At 39.7% G+C, this 7,360-nt stretch overlaps 1 protein-coding gene across 3 annotated transcripts in view; it reads right to left on the bottom strand.

The window, feature by feature from the left end:
* AGAP1 (ArfGAP with GTPase domain, ankyrin repeat and PH domain 1) overlaps window positions 1-7,360 on the bottom strand; it is a 273,840-nt gene that overhangs the window by 121,411 nt on the left and 145,069 nt on the right. The window lies entirely within an intron of this gene.

The raw sequence follows: 7,360 nt of genomic DNA, 5'->3' as shown, positions 1-7,360 counted from the left end.
GGGGGGGGGGGGGGGAGAAAAAAAAAAAAAAAAAAAAAAAAAGAGCCAGAGAGAAAGAGAAGAGGAAAAAGCAAGTCCGATCACATTAATATTCATGACAATAATTAGTATTCTAGGTCACTGAATATTCATGCTATTAGTTTGGTTTTTTATGGGTTTTCTGGATGTCCTGATTGCTGGAGTGTGGAGGAAAACAGCATGGTTGGGACTTTAGATGTCAACGGCAGTTCAATACTCAAAACACATTTGTGAATTTTTTTTCCCTTTTGGTAAATCAGCTTCAACCCTCCTGATGGCTTTAATATTTTAAAATCACTGGGGGAAAAAGGACCAGCAATTCTGCAAAGGTCTTAACATCCAACCAGTTAGTATTATAACATGTAACCGTCAAAAACTCGGTGAGATTGCATCGGGTGGACAAGACAGATCTGTGTTTTTATTCAGGATATGGCACAACGGAGGCATGAAAATCAACCAGAGTGAAACAGGCACAGGCTGAGCGGCACCGACTGCATCTTGTCCGGCATCTACAGTCATCTGCCTGAAGCTTCATGACACATTTCTACCCTTTATCTTCCTAATCATCATTAGAGATGGGCATCATTTGCCCAACTCAAGAAAGAATCGTAAGACAGTTTGTTGTTTCCTTCTTTCCCTAAAAAGAAAAATCTAAGCAAACTCTTTTTTTTCCCAATATTTAACGAATGCAGTGTTTTTATCAAATATTTATTTCATTAACACTAATATTTGCCCTGCTCCTTTTCTGCCCAGTATTAAGGAATATAGGGTACTAACAGTGAAAGTTTATTTCTCTCTAGTTCTGGAAAGGGCAAATCCTAGTCCAAAGGAACTGGAGAAGACGACCTCGAGGGATCCCCCTCTAGTGGGATGAAAGGGAAATCTCCGATGCATTTAAAATTGGGCTTTTTTTCCTTCAAAATGAGCAAACTGACAACTTCTCCCTTCATTTGCTACAGCTGTGTATCACTGAACTAACAGCAAACCCAATCAAATGGAAAATTGACTTGGGTGATTAATGACAAAAGTAAGTCACAAACTTGCATTTGCGATCTGTAGCAAAACCGTAAAACTCATGCTCAAGTTGAAGCGCGGAAAACGTTTCACGTTAAGTCATCTCACATACCACATCAGACTACAAAATTAGTAGCAAATAACTACCAACTACCAACCTCTGGCCTCATGGGAACTCCATCAGATAAACCATGGCACTGTCAAGTCACACACTGCTCCAGTACAAAACCTCAGTCACCTACAAGTAAGGACTTCAGAGCAGATTCAAGCATTTAGGACTCAGTTCTGCATATATTTGTGAAGGCATCCAAGATCTATAGACTTCGGAGCAATTGCCTATGCTCTTGGCTTGATACACATTTTTGTTCATTGCCAGCCTGATCATAACATCTGAATCCTCACAGTAGCCTCCAATTAAAAAAAGATTATTACATGATCTACAAAAATCCCGATCAATTCAGTATACTTCAGATCGAGACTTGAATTCACAATGCATCACAACAGAGGAATGATCCTACCCACGGTTTTACATCATGCTTCCCCTCCTGCATACGGCACGCAACACTTCAGAGGGTACTGGCTCTCTCCGGACTCAGAAGCTATTAATTCAGATATTGTGGAAAATGGCTACCCAACGTGATAGGTAGGGCTGTAGGTATAAGTTAGGCTTAAAAGGAAAAAAAAAAAAATGCAGCGGTTAAAGAACAGAATTATTAGACAGGTATTAGAATCTAAAGACACCATGCCAGAAATCTTACTTTGAAGGTATACTGGTCTAATTGAAATATCAATTCCCTACCTTTTTTAAAAGAAAAATCTGGAACGCAGTCCATTCCAACTCAGCCTGATTCCAAGCACTTCAGTGTAAAATAAGATCACTTAATGACCACTGTTGTTGATTTGATAGGTGATTACAATTAATAACAGATAGAAAACTCACATTTATAAAAATGTGAAGATGCCATTCTTATAACATGTCTGAAGTGTCACATAGAGTTAGCAGATAACAACCTTTAGCATACTTAATGATGGCTATGTAGCTAACACATTTTAGAATACTTCACATACTGTACAGTCACAATTGTAAGCAAATTTAATAGCACCAAATTATTTAAATGAAGTGTTAATCAGGAAACAATTTATCTCTACACCATAAGCTATTTTTAGATGTGAACTTTCTACATCAGTGGCTCTTGCTGCAGCTCAGGCTTTGGGTTGTTTGTAGAGGAGAAGAAATAAATGACTCCTGGGAGAGATTTCAGGAATAAGTTCAGCTTCAGGTCACCAGCTCAACTCCAACCCAACTTGGGAATAATTGAAACCCGGACCCACTCCTGCTCCAAAGTCAGCAAGAATTGAGTCAGCTTCTAAAAGGCAGAGAGACTTGGCCAGTGGCTGATTTATAGGACTGCTGGCCCTTATGACATTGCCGCAATATGCTACCAACTATTAGATAAAGTTGGAACTGAGCAAGTCCACAAGTTACCCTTTTCTGAAGTACTTCCAACTGAGATGCATCAACAGAATTGTGTTCACTGCCATGTAAATTTAATTTAAATTTAAGTTATTTAAGCATCATTCAACAACATTGATTTAAGATACCACAGAAGTAACATAACTTTAGATTAAAGGGAACAAACTTCCATTTGCCTCAAATCAGAGATTCCTACACCAAGTTAGCATTCAAGTACGAGAACCTTTCATAAAGCCACAGTTAAAAATCTGTTACTTAAAGCCTTCGTGTAACAAAACCAAAACAACCCCCCACCCCTCCATATTGCCTGGGAGAAGCGGCCACAAAGAATCCCAATTCTTACAGGATAAACCCCAAAGTGCACCTCCAAGAACCCAAGAAAGCCCAAAGACCACCTTTCACTTTTAAAGTGCCATGGCAAAACTTCTAAGGAGAGAAAAATCAACCTTTTTCCAGGCAAGGTGCCTGGGTTTGCAACAGCAGAAACAGCCTTACCTACTACTAATTTGTCAGTTTTCTGACAACGTTCAGAAAATACTCCTTTCTTCCCACTGCTGTGTCACTTCCAGTTTGGTTACTATCCTACCATGACTATACACATCAAGGGAAAAGTCTTTTTCCCAGCTCTTGTGCCCATGTGTAAACCCAGCAGGAAAGAGTTATCTTGGGGTTTTTTTCTTCATAAACTCTCATATAGATCTTCACTTTTTTTACATCTCTGAAATGGAAACTCTCAAGAAGGACTAGAACTTGGCTTTTTTTTGTTAAGATAATTAGTTCCCAGAGATATCCACTTCCAGATGCTTGGGATGTAAACACATTTAGAGATCAGGATAGCTGTCATGAAGATGATTATTGTATGTCTGTATTTATCAAACAGTCTTTAAAACCAGAAAAACAATCTTGTTCAGACAAGAAGTGCCACAAAGCGACTAAATTCAGTGTGCTAGGAATGACATGCTTTTAAACTTTTCCTTCTGCATGTGACATCTATGTCAATTAGATCTAACAGATAAAAATTTCACTTACTGTATAGGCTGGGGTAAAATAATAACAAGAAGTGCCACAAAGCGACTAAATTCAGTGTGCTAGGAATGACATGCTTTTAAACTTTTCCTTCTGCATGTGACATCTATGTCAATTAGATCTAACAGATAAAAATTTCACTTACTGTATAGGCTGTTATAAATCATATTAATAGGCTGTTATAAATCATATTACCAAATAACTGAGTATATCCCTCTTGAATTCACAACATCTCCCTGATTAGCCTAATTCCTTCTGTTCTTCTCATAGCAATGGTATAGGAAGCACCTTGGGAAAGATCTTCACTGGGCTTAACCTTGTGGGAGAAAGAGACTGAACGTGTCTGATGCAAGTGATCACTTAGGTCCAAGAAGGCTTTAGAGAGGGAAGGTAATGAGAAGAAAGAAGAGCTCAAGCTGCCCTATTGCCTCACAGACCATGGTGGGGACTAGAAGAGAAGCTGAATGAAGATTTGAGCTCTCTTATGGACAGAGTGTTATGTCTTCAGCAGCAAGCACTGCCTTGCAGAGACACAAGGTACCAATGATCATCCCTTCAGAAATCAGGTAGGAGCTAGGAGAGAAAAGCTATCCCCAAAATGTCTCTTGTGAGATGACTGCTCCTACTCCCTGACACAAGCTATCCCAACTCTGTCCACATGCTATCCCTGACACCTATGCTGAAGGGTACCAAGCTCTGAGGCAGCATCCCCATGGCACGTATTTTACAACCCACCTGTTGATAGGTAAGAGGCTTTGCCTTTGCCTCCCTATCAGACCAGCCGATGTGCTGGCACCTACCCAAAATACAAGAAATTCCACCAAGAGACAGAGAAAACTATCTGTTGGGCACTCACGAAAGAATGAATTTAAAACATGTCAGTTATAGGCAATCAAATAGACATCTAATACATATATTTATTGGCAAAGTTGGCACTGCAATCCATACTTAAGGGGCAGCTTCTGAACAGTGTTTAACAGACCACTGATGCCTTCAAATGAAGACATCATTTAAGATAAGCACTATTTGACTGTTTCAACAATTAAAATGCATTGACTTTTTTGGTTTTGATGTTTGAATGAAAATAAGTTCAGACATTTCTAGGAACACAAGTTAGTGGAAAACAGGTAATCTCAGCCGAGGAATGCTTTTAGTGGGCCTGTGCTATCACCACGTATAAGCAAAGACGATGAATTCTATTTCCAGGGGCAGTCTTAAATGTGACATTTTAATAGAGCAGTGGTATTTTTTTAATATCTTAGCTTTTTCACTGAACTGTACACAATTACGTAACAGCAGAAGGAAAATTAGTCTGTTCCTGACCACAACAATCAATTAAATGAAATACTGTCCTCACTTCTAAGCATGGAGAATATTACTCCAGGTACCAAGTCTGCACTGGCAAAAAGCAGAAAAGAAGAGAAAACATCACTGTTTTGGGGAAGAGGTAACATGTGAAGCAGTGAGAATGTAGTGTATTTGCATGCCTAAAAATAAAAATAGCCAAGTGCTGATTCTTCCTGTGCTTGGTCCAAACCTCCTCCGTACAGCAGGTCCATGTACAGAAACCTCCCAACAAAAAAAGAGTAACAGACAATTTCAGCCCTGCAATCAATTTTAAAGCATCGCTCAAGATGAAGACAACATTTTGTCAGCACTAACAACTGAGAAAAAGCTCTGAGGCAGCACCACAGACTGCAAGGGATAATTTGCAAATGTTTTTAGTTGCCTGACGGACAACTGCAGAAAAACCAGAAGTCCTCCCGGCGCTCCAGAAGCTGAGCGCCGAGTACCTACAGGTCTCCCACCCAACAGAAGCTGTGACCCTCTGCATAAAAACAACTGTCAATATACTTGACCACATGAAAGTTCAGACTAACAAGCCAGGCACAGCTTGTGACAGTGTCTTTTTTACAATAATAATACTCCCCTAATATTTTAAAATCACTCTCTGCAATGCAGCTCTTCAGTCTTACCTGAACACAGAGTATTGAGAGTGACATATAGACTGATGCACAGCTGAGCTGCTGACAGTCATTTCCCAGATCCAGTCTGTCCTACTACTATTTTTTTTTCATTTTTATTTCTTTTTTTTAAAGTAATACTTTACTGATCAGTAGTTCCTTCTTTTGTTTGTTTTTAACTGAGCAGCCACCGCTCGGATCAATCAGCTTTCTAAAAAAGTTCCTGTTCTGCTGCTGCTGGTCATTCTGTCCAGTAATGCAATAACCAGGCAGACCTCAAATGTGGCCTTTAACTAAGAAAGATTCAATGAAGGCAGCTTCTTCAGAAGAAACAAATTCTGTGAAGACAGAGCCCAAAGAAGAGATACCATGGCTGATAATGCACTGAATGTACCAACCTGAATTTCAGAAGCAATGGCTGCAAGGGAAAATACCACAGCGGGTCTGAAACTACTCGCTGCATATGCAGCTGAACTAATGAAATACAACCTTACAGAGATGTGCACATCCCTCACTGACCCTCCTCTCGCACCAAAACCTTAGACTTCCCCCTTCTATATCCTCCGACACCCAAAGTGGGCACGAGACGGCAGGTAGTGAGGTATGAACAGGTTGGCCAGCTGCCATGTAGAGTGTAAAGCTGTTCAGTCCAGCCTGTCTTCACCTACTCCCCCAGCAAGTTATAAAGATGCTTCAAAACGGTTAGCTTCCAGCCAGCTATAGGGGTAATATAATTAAGACATCAATGCTTGCTTTATCTATGGGACAAGCGCCATGCAAAGATAAGCAGTTCAAAAACTTGCTTAAAATTAAAGAAGGATCACTGTAGCGTCCCAGCTGCATGAGAGGGGGAAATGAACGTATTCAAGCGGGTAATGACAGAGAAATCAGGTTCAACTTCTCTTGGATACAACTCATACATTAGGAGGGCATTTATTATTTTAAGACTTAACCACAGTAGATCTCTTGAGCTGTGGTAACCAGACATGAACAACAGAAAAGTCCTTCAGTATTTCTAAGCACGATGATAAAGAAGCCAAGAGAGAGAACAGAAGCTCCAACTATTCCCACCATGTCATTTGAAAAACGCTATCTAAAAGCAGAGCTGTTTTCCAGCATTTGCACTTTCTAGCATAATTAACTTTTCTCTTTTAAAACAATTGCTGTGCAATAAAACCTCAGGCTAGCCAGGATACATACACAGTGGCTACCACCACTGCCAGAGAGAGCTGTCTACTGTACAGCTTCCTGTAAAGAAAGCATTACATGTGCAGAGAGTCCTGAAACAAAATGAAATGTACAATATTCATTTAAGTCATGTACAAGCTGTTTCGCTCTGACCTGGCAATCTAAGCATATGCCAAAACATGCAAATTCCACGCTATAAACTTGAGATTAGTATGTATCTCTGAACACATTTTCAGAAACATACTTCTCTGGAGCAATCAAGTAATTTTTGCCTGTCTTCAAATGTCTTAAAAGCAGAAATCTCTTATTTAAACATCTTACTGCTGGTTTATTGACTCAGTCCAGCACTTTTCCCTAAATTATGGAATATGTTGAAAAACAAAAACACTCCCCGCACCCAGTCATCTAAATTAAATAGCAAAATGGAAAAAACAAACCAACCATGAATAATTTTCTCCTATGAACTCTTCAGTGACAATGCCAGCTCTGTGCCTCTCGAGGGCTAGGTTACAACTTGAAAAAGAGTCTGATGAAATCATGGCTTCAGACATTTCGGGTCCCCAGCCAAACTAATATAATACACCACACAAGATCTCCAGGGATGTCTGCTCAGTGGCATCACTGTAAAGCCACAAGGCTGTTTTTTTTTTTTTTTTTTTTTTTTTAAATTCATCCT

The sequence above is a fragment of the Aptenodytes forsteri genome, unplaced genomic scaffold (genome assembly GCF_000699145.1).
Source record: "Aptenodytes forsteri isolate BGI_AS27 unplaced genomic scaffold, ASM69914v1 Scaffold264, whole genome shotgun sequence".
Lineage (NCBI taxonomy): Eukaryota > Metazoa > Chordata > Aves > Sphenisciformes > Spheniscidae > Aptenodytes > Aptenodytes forsteri.
This window is presented reverse-complemented; position numbering and strand designations above follow the sequence as displayed.